Raw genomic sequence first — 17138 nt, forward strand, 5'->3', positions numbered from 1 at the left:
AAACCAATTCAGGAAAAAAGAATAGGTTATTAATAACCAAATCTGTAACGTGTTTCTAGACATCTCAGAGGAGTTTCATTCATTTAGGTCATGTGAGACTGTACTAGGACTGCAAAATGTTTTTAAATAGCACCAAACTGAAATAAACAGAACCTTGCTGTTTATGTCAATGTGGTGCTAAATTGAACTTTTTATATCGTTAAATAACCTTTAAGGAGCCCTTGCTTCAATGCGGACATATTCAGTACAAAAGCTTCAGATCTGTGTCCTTTAGCTCTTCCTGAAATAAACTCAGCAAAAGTTTGTCCCATATTTCTTGGAGTTAGTGCTGCTTGACTCATTATATTTCCTCTCTTGATTAAAGACTCGGATGTAGCATTTTTGTTCCTTTTCTAGAGATGATGGATTCCTAAAGCTGCACTGGAGGCGTAATATTGGCCCCTATAAAGGAGGCCATGGTTAAATGTAGCGGTGCTTAGTGTTTCCCTGAGGAACACGCCTGCAGGTTTACCTAAAGGCATTGCATCTAAAACATTCCCTAAAACTCTGAAATGAGAAAAGTGTTGTGAAATACTGAAACAGGATATGAGACCAACAAGCTTCTACACAAATGCATTCAGACCTTGACCTCATCTCTTTAGAAAGATCCAAAACAACAGCAACCTCTCATTTATCACACTCACAAAAAACAGCTGAGGACTGAGGGAGGAAAGAGCTCATGCACATCACACTGAAAACCACAAAAACATACCTGTGGGTCTCCTAAGGTTCTTGTCCAGTAGCACTCTACGCATGGAGCCATCCATCGCACTCTCCTCTATGTGTGAGTGGTCACCTATTACTGACCAATACATCATCCTGAAACAGGTCAAATCTTTACTTGGAAAATACATACAGATGTGGCCATTAAGAATGCAAATTTTTACTGTATATAAAAATTATTTCAGAAATTTTGAATTCGAAATATTTTTCTATTACATTATATTTTCAATTTCGTATTTTCACATTTTGAAACACACTCCTACCCTTTGACTGGATTGACAGTGATGGCGTAGGGCTCTCCCGCAATGTCAGTTATCAGACGGGTGCAGTTGGGTCCCTTGAGTTGACCAACATTAATAGAGTATCTAAGCTTGGTCCAGTGAGCTGTGTAATAACTGAACCAGTGCATCCTAGAGTGGTCTGTCCAGTAGATATTTCCAGTCACCCAGTCAGCTGATACATCTCTGGGTCTGCGAAAGTCTGGACACTGCAAAAGTCACCCAGATAACAAAGTGATTCCCATGTGGGCCAAGTCATCACAGACTATTTAAGAATCCAGGATAACATGTATAGGAGAAAATGATTCCTAAAAAGTGTGGTCAAAACTTCAGAGACCGTCCTTGGATTTAGGGATAAAATTTAGTAATTAAAGTTTGGAGAAAAATATTATTTTGTTCAAATATTGAATGAAAATAAACAAATCAAGAGAAGATCAACACATAATATACTCGTCTGAAATCTCTTTGTTCATAAAATAGAAGTAAAATACACAAATTATGGAGTTTGCACTGACTAATTTAAATTAAAGTGTACATACACAAACATAGATTGAATCTTTTTAGTATTCAGCTGTCATTAAACGTAGTATATATACAGCACGGAATTAATAAATGAATTAAGAGGAAGATTAAAATGAACTGTGAAGGTGTGTGTGTGTGTGTGTGGGGGGGGGGGGTAATATTCCTGAGAAAATATGATAATAGACTCCACACAAGACCCACAATACTTACTATAATGCCAACATTTGTTTTAGTTTGACTCCTGTTTAGGATATCTTTGTAAAAAAGTCCACCGGGATTAAACTGAGTAGCCCAGATAAACTTTTGTTGGTGATACAGAGCATCCATCCCAATGATGCGGGCATTTTCTTCGATGCGAGCATGTACTTTGTGTCCATGGCTCTGGTTAAATGGATACACAAAACTTCGGATTTCAGTGTCATTAGCTATGTAGAGCACTCGATCTTCTGGTCCTGCCCGTTGAGTTATTAATATGCAAAAAAAATGAAAAGTGGCTAAATTCCATTTAGGGTTTAAGACAACAGTTTGACAATTACAGATGCAAATAAATCATTCTAGCACAGCAATATGCATTCTAATCCATCAGTAATCTTTAATTCAAAGTGAGTACTTTAAAGGAAGACAATACACTGTATAGTTCTTAAAACATTCAGAAATATAAATGTACCACAGAATTACTACTTATTTTTAAAATGGCTTAAAATTGATATTTAGGCCCTGTGTGTGCAGGTAAAATCTCAGAGTGAAGCTAAAGGTCAAGTCAATAGAAGATATAGATCCTTACCTTTAGCTATGCAGCTACCATTCATATCCTTATAGTTTTTGTCACATGTACATTTGTATGATCCTTTTGTGTTTGTGCAATAGTGAGAGCAAGTGCCAATATTAAGACACTCATTGATTTCTACAAAAAAAAAAAGAGAAGAACAAAAGTCAGATTTCGAGGATTTTTTTTTTTTTTTATGGAAACTGTGTGATGCTCACTATGTTGCTTTTTTTACACATGCTGAGTGCTTGAAAATAAAACGTCTGATGTGGTCTGCTCACTGCATCTCATTGATCTTTATTCCCAGAAAAAAAAAAAAAAAAAACTATTCGTGAACACACAATCCTTTTACTGGAAATGTTTACATGCAAAACATTTCAGTAGGTTAACCATTTTCAGGAGCTTAAACTTGACTTTTGCCTCTGGTTTGGTCTGACCACACAGAGAGGAAAACACTGATCCTTGACAAATTCTGATCCTTGAACAATTCTAGCTATTTCCAGCCAGCTGTGGACCACTATACACAGACTTGATGTAAAGAACAGGCATTTTGAATCTCAGAAAATGTGTGGAAAACATTGAAATGATAAAATGACTGACAGGACAGAACCAAAAAGTGTACAATTTGTGCACCACTAGCAAGCAGAACTGACAAAATAATGACTGTTTTCAAACAAGTACAAAACATTCCCCAATCTACCATGTTTGGACAAACGGGGCCACACTTGGGTCACTGGTTTGGGCAAGTTTTAGAGATATTTCCCCTGGATTGATTTTTAGAAGACATATTTACTTTTGACAGCATATAAAGTAGCGTATCCTGCTGTGTGTATGGTTTTATGTGTAATAATTGTATTAAAATAAAGTTGAGGGTATTGGGTAGGATGTTATGTTGAGGGTATTGGGTAGGATTAGGGATGTCATGCATTATATGTACTTTATAAGCACTAATAAACAGCCAATATGTTAATAATAGACATGCTAATAAGCAACTAGTTATTAGTGTGAAATGGACCCTATACTTAAGTGTTACCGAAATACATTCATTTAATAAATGCATTACAATAAATCCTCAATCTAATTAATTACATACATACACTGTTACACTGTTATGTGCTAAAGGGCATAAGTATGTCTAAAACAACATAATTACTATATCCCATTGATATATTAGATGTCAAAAATTTAGAAATTCATTAAAAAGATTTCACTACAAAGACTGTAGTTCTGTTTGGTGCCACAGGTATGGCAGAAATCGCACATTTCACCCTTAAATTGAAAGTCTAAATCCACATTCCCCCCTCAGATAAAGCAGCGAATCATTTTTCTGAACGCTAACAGAATCAGGGAAGATAGTCTGACAGTACCTTCACACTTTCTGCTTCTGAGATTTCTCTGAAAGCCAGGTTTGCAGTGGCAAATTGCATTTGTGTTTGTATGATTGCACACTGCATCCTCCCCACATGGATTCATCCTCTTTCCACATATGTCTCCATTTGAAGCTGGAATAAGAGAGAGAGAGAGAGAGCTTTGAAGTGACATACTTTATACTTGCAGCCAACTGTCACAGTGCATGATGGGATTTTTTTTTTTTTTGTCTTTTGATGCTTGGTCATAGCCAACAAATAAATTATGTATAAGAAAAAGAAAAGAAAAAAAAAAGAAAAAGAAAAAAACCTCATCTGGAAGATATAACAGTTTGATAACAATTCCAGACGTACTACAACACATTTCCATGTAAACCACCAAGAATGCCTTTAATCTGAAAATATTTCTTGTTTTGCAACAGATTAATCGGAGAGATTTGGTATTGCATGCAATTTAGTACACATACAAGCCTTGCAGTCCTGTTCATCTGATCCTCCATCTCCACAGTCATCAAACAGGTCGCACTGCAGTTGTGCGGGGATACATTTACGATTACTGCAGGTAAACTCTGCCTTCCCACAGGGCTTGGGCCTAGATGACACAGGCTCTGATTTGGGACCCATAGGAAAGAAGAAAAAACACATCCATTTCAATCCAAACTTTAGCTGGCACCTTATTCATCACCACCCAAAGAGTCTTCAATTGAATTAACATGCGAGAGATTAATGAGCACTACATATCCAAACGACCTCAGGAACTGCTAGCAAAACAATAAAATCACTAAAATCTAGACTAGAGCCTTTATTTGTCAATTAAAAAAAAAACGTATGGCACAGAAGATGGATTTCCCATTGTGCTGGTGAGGATAAAGGTATCATCAGAGACTTGTGAATGAGCCTACCACATTCATCTTCATCTGAGTTGTCCCCACAGTTATCCACATTGTTACAGATTTGATCAAGCCGTAGACACACTCTGTCATTTCTGCAGCGATATGGCCTTGCTGGTGGACAAGGTAGTTTGGCTATAGAAATTAAAACAAAATGTTACAGTATACAGTACAGTATGTGCAGATTTATGTGTTTTGTAATGCAATTGGCTGCTATATATATAGTATAGGGTCCAATTTACACTAATAACTACTTGCTTGTTAGCATGTCTATTATTAACATATTGGCCGTTTATTAGTACTTATAAAGTACATATAATGCATGACATCCATAATCTTACCCAATACCCTAAACTTAACAACTACCTTATAAACTATTAATAAGCATCAAATAAGTGGTTAATTGATGTAAAAGTCATAGTTATTGGTTAGTTAATAGTCAGAATTGGACCCTGAAATAAATTGTGGCCATTATGTTTATACATATGGTCACACTTTATTTTAGGGTCCAATATATATATATACATAGTCAAAAGTTTGGTCCATTGCTCCGTTTGATTAATAATAAAAAAAAAAAAAACTGTAAAACATTAAAATTGTAAAATATTATTTCAATCTGAAACAGCTATTTTGTATGTTAATATATTTTAAAATCATTAGAATTTTTAGCATCATTACTTCACTCTCCAGTGTCACATAATCCTTTGGAAATATTTTAGAATTTTTTTTACAAGTACCCTTCTGTTGGAACCTGGAACCACTAGTATAAATTATGTATTTCATTTGTAATTCAGCCAATGACCCTTACATACAAAATGGAGTTTAACATCAGAAAACTCAAAGAGTTTTTTCCATCAACACAAGCCTTTCAGTTCTGAATCAGAGTTCAGCAAGCAAAAAGTGCCACAGTAGGTCATGCAGTTCCACTGGGAGAGATGAATATCCTACCGCACATCTTGGAGTCTTCATCGGAGTTGTCGCCGCAGTCGTCCTCACCATCGCACACCCACGCATGCAGCTTACACAGGGTGTTGTTGCAGATGAACTCATCGGGGCGACAGAAGAAAGCATCTGAATAAACAACATCAGACTGGTTTTAAAATGCAACACATGGATATTTTGCTGAATTAAACAGACAACCTGATTGAACACATAGTCGAAACTATGAAAACTGCCTCAGAAAAGTTCTATTAATTCATTAATATAGTACCAATGTCATGTATCAATATAAAAGATTCCTAAATTTTTTTAGTACAGTTGCTGGTTAGTCCTCATACCATGACCACAGTTCTCCTCATCGCTGTGATCCACACAATCGAACACGTCATCGCAGCGCCATCGTTTAGGGATGCAGTGAGCATGGTTTTTGCACAGAAACTCATCTTCTCTGCACTCCTTGACACAGTCCATCTGGTGTGAGAACAACAACGAAAGCCCAAAAAACTTTCAAGAGGAAGACTTTGCTGCACTGGTGAAGTAAGAAAATCTCTGTTTCCATGGAGTCAAACATGAGTCCAGTACACAAGATGTTCAAAAAATGTAATGTTTCAAATACGATGCATGTTTCTCTCACAGTGAATTCAAAACAATATGCCATCATATCTATTATTGCTTGTGTGATGCACATATCATCAAATACGAATATCTTGTACTTGTGATTTATGTAATGTACAGTATGTTTTTAGTTTTGCATCTTTTGATTACTGTATCTGATTAAATTCATACTTTTTTGTCAGACCATTTCCTGTCAACCTAGTTAAAGGTGGTAAGTAGGGAACCTATGAAATTATAATTTATTTTCTTAATACGTATTCATGGATATTATTATGGTATTATATAAATTTAATTACTTGCTCTGCTGCTGATCAACTTTCCTTTTTAGCTCAATCTTACCTCTTTTTTTCATGTTTCAATCAGAAATTATTCAGATTATGGAAGCAGATTAGGTTTGAATTGATTTTTCATCATGAACTGACTGACCAGTTTGTCCACTTTTATCTGCTGTGATCTGATTTTTCAGAGAGGTTTTATAGTAGCCAGTTGTATCCTTCTTAAATCTTTTTCCAATATATCTACTTGTACATGTCTTTGTTTTTGTTTCACGACTGAACTTGTGCTCAGTTTCTGAGAGGAGTGCTTGATGTAAGGTGAGAAGGTCTTGCTAGAGGACTGACCTCATCAGAACTGTCCAGACAGTTGTCATGTCCATCACACCTCAGGCTGGCAGACACGCAACCTCCGCTGGCGCACACATACTCATTTAGAGAGCAGGAAGGAAGCACTGCAAAACAGATGACGGGTAAAAATGTACCCTTACATACACAACAGATGTGTATAGGAAGGGTGAGGCAAGATGTGTCAGCTGTGTTTTTTTGCATGTCTATGTACATTTTCAGTGTATCAAGGAAAAAGGTTGTCAAAACCAATTTATCCAGGTCTAATAATATATCAAACATGATGTTGAATTGCCACTGTATTAAACATTTAAATTTGATTTGGTTAAAGGTTAGTCATAATTTCTTACATTTTTTTTTAATTGCAGCTGTAGGGTAAACGTCACCAGATTTCATAGCAACAAATAGTGAGCTCATATTCAAAATAGAAATACTATTAGAAAATGTTACAAACTGTTTAATTAAATTCAGATATTCTGAACTTATTTAGGATTCTAAATAAGTTTTTACGTTAAATTAAACTTTAACTAAGAAGTTAACACACTAGAGAGCTGACTAAGGCACTTGTATTTATTATGCACAACATTTCTGAAAGATAAAAAGTGAGCTACAGCATTTTAACTTATCAGACAATGTAATCATAAAACATTTAAAGCTGAAATTTTTATTTACACCCTGTCTCCCATCCCAGATTAATGTGCAGAGACAACCATAAGTAAGGCTACGCTGATACGACAACGATGTAGCCAAAAAACGAAAAGTTTTCTATTTCAAAAAACAAACAAACAAAAAGAACAGATTCAAAGATTCCTGTATTGGGTGTTTATAGGGAACCAATAATGTTTTTTCGTTTTCAAAAATATGCGTTTTAAGTCCCCAAAACACCATTGTTGTGTAAACGAACAGGCAAAATGCATAAAAAGTTTCACGTTTTTGGCTTAAAACATTGTCGTGTAAATGGCTTTTATATGTTTTATTAGACAAAAAAAGTGCAAATATGTTTGGTTCTCACCAGAGAATCTCAAGCATTGGTGCATTGGCGTGAGTTTGGAGCTGGAACATTAGTTTGAAAGGAAATTTTTAAGGAAATAATAAGGAAGTTCTGAATGTTTAGTAATGTTAGTGGTGCAGAAATGATACATTTCAGCTGTACTGAAAGACCCCCAAATCTGATAAAGCTACCTGTTCCGAGGCAATTTCTCTCATCTTCCCCCGTCTTACAGTCTTCCTGGCCATCGCATAACCATTTACGTGAGATGCAGAGATTGTTGTGGCATTGAAACTGATCGTCTGCACAGTGAGTCTCGCAATCCTTCTGAAAATGCACAAGTCAAGGGGAAACTTACTACATTGTCATCTTTGTTATGCGTCGTTTTTTTATTATTTTCAGGCTTGTCACTTTAATACTCTGGGAGGCAGTCAGGACAGAATTTCAAGTTTTGTAAATCACATTTGAAAAATATCTTTCATGACTTGCTGATGAAGCCATAAGAGTATGAAGACTAATGTATATGAAAACTAAGATTAATAAGCTTTGAGATAATTAGCTCAAAGGGAATGTCTCAGAAAAGAAGACAACTGCTGTGATGTCCTTGAATGACATCTAGCATTCACTGACCTCATCTGAATTATCAGCACAGTCATAGTCACCATCGCAACGGAAGCGTGCTGAGATACAGTCCCCACTGGTGCAGGCAAAATCCTTATGATTACAGGTCACTGGCTCTGCAGAGAAAAGAGCAGAATAAGACAGCTAAAGCGGCACAGCTAACCTGACCATGGCCTGTGAAGATGCATTGAAAACACTGAAGTAAACCTTCGCAGAGGACAGCACTGAGGCAGAATCAAAACTGCTAAAGTGGCCTCACACTTGGACATGAGTTGGCATTGTACCACCTGTTACCAAGGTTCTTGAAAGTTTGCCAAGAACTTAAAAGGAGCTATTTGCAGACTAATCAGCAATTAGAATGTCTAAAAGGCCTGTTCTCGAAGAGAGTCCACAGGCTCTAATGGCTGGAAAAACATGTTGGGTGGTTAGAAAAATCTGTTAATATAAACTGTTTGAAATTGGTTGTTGATTTAACAACATTAGGTATGAAAAAGGGCCATTAAAGTAAAGGCATTTTGGACATTATACATGCTCATTATTTACTCTGGCTCGTGTCAAACCCACATGCTTGTATTTTTTAACAATAATTTTAAAAAACTATAAAAAACACAAAGACAAAGACTGCAATTATTTGATAAAAATATGTAAAAACAGCACCATTATTAAGTAAATGCAATTTATTGTTTTTTATTTTTTATTATTTATAAAATATAAAATTATTTGTTTTATGTTGAAATTTCAGCAGGCAGTACTTCAGTCTTAAGTCCCACAAAATCCTTCAGAAGTCATTATAATATGCTATAATATGCTTAATATTATTGCAGCTGGAAACTGGAGATCTGCAATTATTCCAAAATTAAATTATTGGTTATTTTTATTTGCCAAAATACCATTGTATGATAATAGTATTAACTTATTTTAAATTTTTAAAATGGATAGTCTTAATATTTATAAATCATTCTATCAACACAATTCAAAACTTTTAAACATGTTTTGTTAATTAAAATAAACTAAATTCTAAACATTGTCAATAAATAACCAATTAAAAGATACATTCTTAATGAGCAATTACATAGATCACCTTCTCTTTAGTTTCAAAACATTTTTCCCCTTTCTTGTTTTTTTTCCAATTTGAAGTTTGACAGGCTATGATAACTACAAAAAAGTTGTATGGAAAAAACATATGGGTTTGGAATACAAGTAAAAAAAAAAAAATGACATGGCATAAAATACATAAATAGTTAATCTTTCTTTGGGGCAATGTGGGCAAGATCAGAAGTGAATACACAAATGGTAAACAAACATTAAAAAAAAATATATATATATATATATATATATATATATATATATCTTCAAATAGTCTGAGAAACTGGCTTCTGAAGATCCCACACAATGTTTCTTGACAGTTAAAACAATTTAGTACAAACCCGAGTGTGGAAAAAGCTTTATTGTGCTCAGAGAGATGAGAGCGACTCACTGCAATGCTCCTCATCGGAGTTGTCTCCACAGTCATTCTGGCTGTCACATCTCCAGTGGTCCGGGATGCAGTTGTTATTCTCACAGCGAAATTCATGAGGTCCGCAGGTCTTTTCATCTTTTTCATCAGACACAAACAAACACACGGATGAAAATGGCTTCAAAAGTGCATGAATATTAATGCAGTGCTACCGCATTTCGACACATAATCATCATTTCCTCAGGGTTCCGGATCTGACACCAAGTTCAAAACATGCCCACACTCAAGAGGCTAACGCACCATAAGATGAGATACCTGACTGAGCTGCAGATAGCTCCCATCCTCAATAACCAGAACACTTGACACGTAACATCAAACACATCGTCACCTGGGCACACGTCTACGATGAACGTTTTTTCCAAAGTAAGTGTAGTGTTTATGTTACATAACCTAAAAACTTTCTGAGGTGTTAGAACCCAGACGAATTGTTAATGAACAGACGTAAGGACCACATCATCTGACCAAAACGTTGGTTATTTTTGGTTACAAAAGAACACAGGCTAAGAGAAGCAAACTGCAAATACTTGCCAGTTTTTATAAGTGAGAAATAATAAAAGAGCATCCTAGAATAACTCCTTGTTTAAATGCTCTCTAATGTGGCGCAGGCATGTAGTGATAGAAAGAATCCAAAGGAACGTCTAGAGATAATGGCATCTGACGAAAAAAAAAAATACTGCTTTTTGTTTGAGAGATGATTCTTAGTTACAATAATTAAAACTGTCTGGCAAACACTAATGAATGATACAACAAAGCAGCCAGTGCAAACGATATAGTCTTTTGAGATAAAACAATGCATTTTCATGTCAAGATAGAATTTGTCTACTGATCTTACAACATGTACACAAGTTTCCACTTATTTCCGTATGATTGTAATTCCCAATATGACTAAAAGTGAATTGGGAAGGATCAATAAAGCTCACCTGTTAAGTTAATTTCACCATTTCACATAAATTGGCAAGATATAGATCTATAATTACTTGCAGGCTGTTGTAGATAAAGTGCATCACATCTGGAAAATCAATGGAGAAACCAGAGGAGCCTGACACAGCTCAATTACAAAGTGACCCCTGTACTGTCCAACTGATGTGTCACTCATTTGGGGGATTTTTCCCTGATAACAACATCAGATATGTTCAGCCAATGCCATCAAAACAATTTCCTCAATCAAATTCCTACAGCGTGATTTTTTCCCTTGCAAGAGCCAAGCTATTGATTTCATTTCTTTTGTTGACTGATATGAGCCATAAGCCATGCTCATCATCCCTGCTTGGACGTGTCACAGTGTTATATATACATCATATATCGAGGACGATTACCTTTAAGACATCCACTTAGTGGCTGTGTCCACACTGCAAATAAATAATGATTTTCTGCAATGATGTGAGAGTAAAAAAGCAACAACATCAGTGTGCAATATAGATCTTTAATAAGTCTAATGTTTGAGAGTTAGACCTCTTTGTCAAGGGAATCTTCAGATGAATCATTAATGAGGTTCAAAAGACTATGGCTCCGATCCAAAACTTAGTGAGCTGCTCACAAACAGTAGGCAGCCTATTTAAGGCATTTTCCAAAAGGAACTTTTATCTTGACCCTTTTTAACAAACGTACTTGTAGGTTTGCAAAAGTGTACAGTACAAACTGTGTGTGTAATGATTTACATTTAATTTTTTAGCATTTTATTTTTATAATAAATAAAGATAATACAAATTCGAAAATTCCTACTATAAATTCAGCTTTGCCATCATAGGAATACATTTTAAAACATTAAAATAGAACAGTTATTTTATATTGTAAATTGTAAATTAATGTTTTTATTTTATTTTTAATCAAATAAATGTAGACTTTATTCATAATGCCCAAAAATCTTACCAACCCCAAACTTTAGAACTTCTGTATTTTTTTAAAGTAAGAAAAAAAACTGCTTATAATTTTGTGTTTATTAGAACATCACATATTTAGCTTAGCTACATGCTATAAAGGGAAGCTCTGCTGAAATCAACTGTGAGTGAAGTCTCCTGTGTATTTTGTCTGATGAATGTTATTTATATGCAGCCTGGAGTTGCTGCCTAAGCAGAGTGTTCCAAATCTGTCATTTACGAGGTTACAATTCAATTAGGATTCTGTCATAGAGTGAAGCTGCTTATAGAGACATGTAGGTGAACCTCTACTGTATATTGCGATTTTTCAGTATAGATCAAATGATTGGTACTAATAAAATGAGGTATACAGCTTGTTTGTTAAATATAGAATATAGCGAAATACTTGAAGCAAAATATGCCTAGCGAACCCTCAGAAATTGTTTTGCCAGTGTATCGCCACTTTAAATGTCTGAAACGCAGAGTCGAGGAAGAATGCAATATGTGAGGCCACCGCTGATGTGCCACTGTCAAACTAAATCAGGCATTCAGGCAACAAAACAGGCCCAGGGGAATTGTTACAAGCCACAGCTAATAAAAGCCGAGTGGTTCATGATTAAAGCTGGCTTCACTCCATCAGAGAGAGAGAGAAGACTGCGGGAGCATACAGAATTGACATTAGCCCCAATCAGACCTTCAGACGGGTCTGCACGTGTGGCTGACCGAGGCTCTGATTTGTGAATAATAACTGCGGCTCACTCACCACAATTGGCCTCGTCAGAGCCATCAGCACAGTCTGGGTCTTCGTCACACACCCAGAGCTTTGAGATGCAATGCATGGTGGCCTTGCACTGGAACTGGTCAGGAGAACATGTGCTCTCAGCTGGAACATTAAGGCAGAAAATAGCAGGTTATTTACAAGGCCAGTGAAAAGCTATTGTAAGGAAAAAAACAGTCAAAACTTTTGGTACTTGTAAAGGTCATGCATATGATTCAATAAAGGAAGAATATGTGTGACATCTTCAATTTCTTTCACTACAATATGACAAGGTCTTCTGCAATTACCATCCAAGAATGGAGGCAATTACAGCCTAGAAGTGTTAGTCAAGGCTGGTCATGGGGAGTGATATATGGCATTTCTACAAGTAATTTTATGTTGCAGAGGTTATTTTATTTACTATGATTAAAATATCTTTATTTATTATTTTTTGTATGTTGTATGAAGGTCAAATTAAAATGCCTTGGATTTTTTTTTAATGCCCAAGTCTTTTTTTTGCCCAAGAGTTTTTTATTGTCTCAGGCTTCACTAGAAACACTCAATAATATTAATTTATTAATAAACAGTAAATTACATTAGCCTCACAAAGTCTAAAACTCATGTAAACCATGTTTATAGTATTAAAATATTTATGGCTTATATTGAGTTTTACACAAATGACCTTAGCTCCAAACAAATTCCAATTTGTACTTTTGGATATCAAGCTGGCAATGTATATGCCAAATATAACAAAATTTGTCTGTAGCACACTGTGCGTCGAAATTTAGAGCAAGATGGAAAAATATAAAAAAATGTCCTTTCTAAAAGATTATAAACATTTTCACTCCATAATGACAATTTATTTCATAATGACAATTATTACTACCTTTTCCAGGAAAGGACCTTTTTTTTTCAGAATACTTAATAAGCACCTGGCTATCCTTATAGCTCCCAAACCAGCCAACTCATTTGGTGGGATAAAAGCCACATTTGAGATCTGTCAGTCTGGATCATTAAATGCACAGGGGAAAAGCCAAAATTTGGCAGAGTTCGAACAATTCTGTCACAACAGCCTTTAGTTTATGAGAATGGGGCCCATTATTGTAGTGGTTAATGGAGGGAGCAGAAAGTGTCATGGCGTAGCTTACGGCAGTCTGTCTCGTCCTCGCCATCCCCACAGTCGTCCTGTCCATTGCAGCGAAGATTTAATGGTATACACTTCTGCTTTCGGGTGCACTTGAACTGGCCTGACAGACATATGTATGTATCTGCAAATGGGGGGAGATGATACAGTGCGAAAAAACTGTTAGACACCCCATCAAGCTGGATCAATGCAACACCATCATCCATATTCTAGTTGAATTCAGTTGCTTCAGAAGTGACGGGATGCAATAAGAATAAAACTGAGATGATTGCAGAAACAATATTATTTGTGTTAAAAGCACTAAACGTCTCGAATCTTAAATCGGTGTTGGTCCGATACATCCCAATTACGATCGTTAAATGACAAAACACCCTGTAGTCTTTTTTAATACTTCTAAAGTGGATATCGATCATTTGATAGCGGCAAGAGTCTGTATAATTGAGCATTCAGAGACAGCTGTGCTAAAGAAGATTTGTTGCTGATGAAAATTCCAGGCAGATTTTTCTCGCTTGTGCTCGCCACATGCTTCACAGGAACTGAATTCTACAAGGGAGTCCCGATAGCCTTGCACAGAGAGAAAAAGCAACGGATCTGTCGATAAGAACGTGGCATTTAAGAACAGCTTTCATATGTATTATTCTGCTCACCACAGTTGGCCTCATCTGAGTTGTCCCCGCAGTCATTCTCTCCATCGCAGATGAACGGAGGTAAGGCACAAAGGCCAGTGCCGCACTGAAAACGCCCAGGCTGGCATTTGAATTCCGCTGCAAAAATTATGATTAACAGTGAACTCCGGAAGATTCAATGCAATTTGCACATAGGTGTGTGTTTTTTAAACCCGAGCGGTGCGAGGTTGCCTGAAATGGGCGAGTCAACCCACGTTCCATTATTTCTCTAAAAGCACTTCTACGATATTTAATGCCCCCTGCCCTTTAGCGAACAACAGAGGTTCCACCTATTAACAGCAGCTATTGGCAGCCTGTCATTTTCTGTTTGTACTGCTCAAGTGAATCACTAAGCCACAAAGTGAATCTAAAAACAAGCTCACTGGGAAACAAAAATGAAAGAGCGAAAGTTCTTCCTTTTGCATGACTTAAAGGTCAGTCTACTGTCAAGCTGTGAACTAGTTCATCTTCATACTGTTTGTAATAGCACTGGCATGTGGTTATCTGGGCCCATTGTAACTGGTGAGAATGGCATTTTTAGAAATGACAAAGTTTGCCCTTCTCAACTTGTTAGAAATATAACTACTGCCTTTTGTTTTGCTACGCTGCATTGTGATACTGTCGTCGGCTGTGTAAAACAACGACTTTAAAGATGCAATGTAATCACAATTTTTTTCTTCCATACTGTGATGCATGTTTAAATGAAAAAAAAAAAAAAAAGTTAATGGGTAAGGAATTGGATTTGTCCATCGGTTGTTGCAAGTGCTTCACTTGCATTTGCGATTAAAAATAGATGTGTGCAAATGTTCACACTTTATTTTAAGGTCCAATTTTTGCTATTAACAAATAAATACCTACAACTTTTGCCTCAATAATCTCCTAATTTGCTGCTTATTAATAATTAGCTAGGCAACTATTAGGTTAAGGTATTGGGTAGGATTAGAGATGTAGAATATGGTACTAATAAACTGCCAATACGTTAATAACAGGCATGGTAATAAACAACTTATTAATAGTGTGTGTGAAACTGGTCACTATACCAAAGCATTACCATAAAACTGTTAAATGTATTTGGAAGCAAATTTGTGAATAAAAATGTCCTTGTGGGAAAATTTCAGTTTTGTGAAACTTAAGTCATAAAAATTCTCAAATAACTTAGGTCTTACATTTGTTAATGGAAAAACTGCTGTAGCGATACAGCATAATGCGATTACAAAACTTTGAGTCTGTGATTTAATTAAATAAATGTGAGTGTCTCACATTCAAAGTGAATATGTGGCACTGATGCGCGTTCTACAGGTTTGCAGTTTCCCATCAATAAACAGCTATTTTTTTCCTTGGAAATAAATATGCATTAAATCTAAATGAGTTTGCAGTCAACTGAAGAAAGAGGCGGGGTTTATGTGGACAACATGATTGGAGAATTCTATCACTAGTGAAATGTGTTATTTCACCAAAAGTTTGAGGCATGACATCCTGACTTCAAAGTCAAACTTAAAGGTAATTTTTTTTTTTTTAAAGTATGTAAATAACTTAATATGCTGTATATTAATGGATGACTTGTTCACAATAAAATCAATAAAAGCATTAAAAAAGAATTTCCATTTCATGCTGACTTTAAGACCAAGCAGAAGCTTCTGCCAAGCAGTTGTTTTGAATGAAAGTGCAAACTATAAACTGCAATCCAACACAGCTTGTGCTCATCTTCTAGTCTTGCCTTTCAGCAAATCAGAAAACCACATAATGCAATTAATATTCATGACCCAAGTTAGAGCTCTGAGCAGCTTACAGTGAACAACAAACAAAGAGCAAATTTGTCTGGCAAAAAACAGAATTTTTATAATCAGAGTTGTCACAAGGCCTTTCTATTGAACCTGTATGACAAAAACACAATACTGGTGGCATTCTTGAAAGATTCACTTTAAAGCCGGACTCATATGAGTGTAACCGTAGCAACTAGGCTTATAAAACAGAGTTATAGAGGCTGATGAGATTTATAATGTGCCCCATGCACTTTTTGAATTGATCTTAAAACCCCTGGTTACGAAACTGCATGAAAATTACAAAATGTTCCAAACAAAAACAACAGTGCAGGCAGTGTAGGCTGGGTAACACTGGAAGCTAAGCACTCACGACAATCCGCAGGCTCATCAGACCCATCACCGCAGTCATCTACCGTATCGCATTTCCACCAGAATGGGATGCATTCATCCGTTCCACAGCGGAACTGCAAAACAAGTCCACCGAATCGAAAAAGGTCAATCAGTTATGGGTAACACAAACTGGAACAATCATTTCAGTTCCGACTAATGACATGGAATCATCATTTTGGCATACAGACCTGGCTGGCTGTGCAGTTGGACAGGCACGTCTTGTTATCGGCGGCCAAGTAGAAGTTAGTCGGGCAGGCGCATTTGTGACCTCCACCAGGAGAGAGTAAGCACAAGTGGCTACAGCCTCCATTGGCCACTTGGCACTGGTGTTTGGGGACTGGAAAAAGGATGAAGAAATGGCTTGTGATTAGTTAGTAGTAAATTATTTTTGCAGCTCTTGCCGTAATGTATAAAATCTAAAAAAGGGAAATTATACATAATAAAAGCACAGCAAATGCGTCCATTACAATATAATATAATATAATATAATATAATATAATATAATATAATATAATATAATATAATATAATATAATATAATATAATATAATATAATATAATATAATATAATATAATATAATATAATATAATATAATATAATATAATATCATCCCATTCAAAACATAAAACAAACAAACAAATTTTTTTTTTAGCAAGGACACATTAATTTTACCATAAGT

The 17138-nt window shown here is 35.8% G+C and overlaps 1 pseudogene; it reads right to left on the reverse strand.

The window, feature by feature from the left end:
- Positions 1-17138, reverse strand: part of LOC113108037 (low-density lipoprotein receptor-related protein 1B-like) — a 109074-nt pseudogene that overhangs the window by 22028 nt on the left and 69908 nt on the right.

The sequence above is a fragment of the Carassius auratus genome, chromosome 9 (assembly GCF_003368295.1).
Source record: "Carassius auratus strain Wakin chromosome 9, ASM336829v1, whole genome shotgun sequence".
NCBI classification, from domain to species: domain Eukaryota; kingdom Metazoa; phylum Chordata; class Actinopteri; order Cypriniformes; family Cyprinidae; genus Carassius; species Carassius auratus.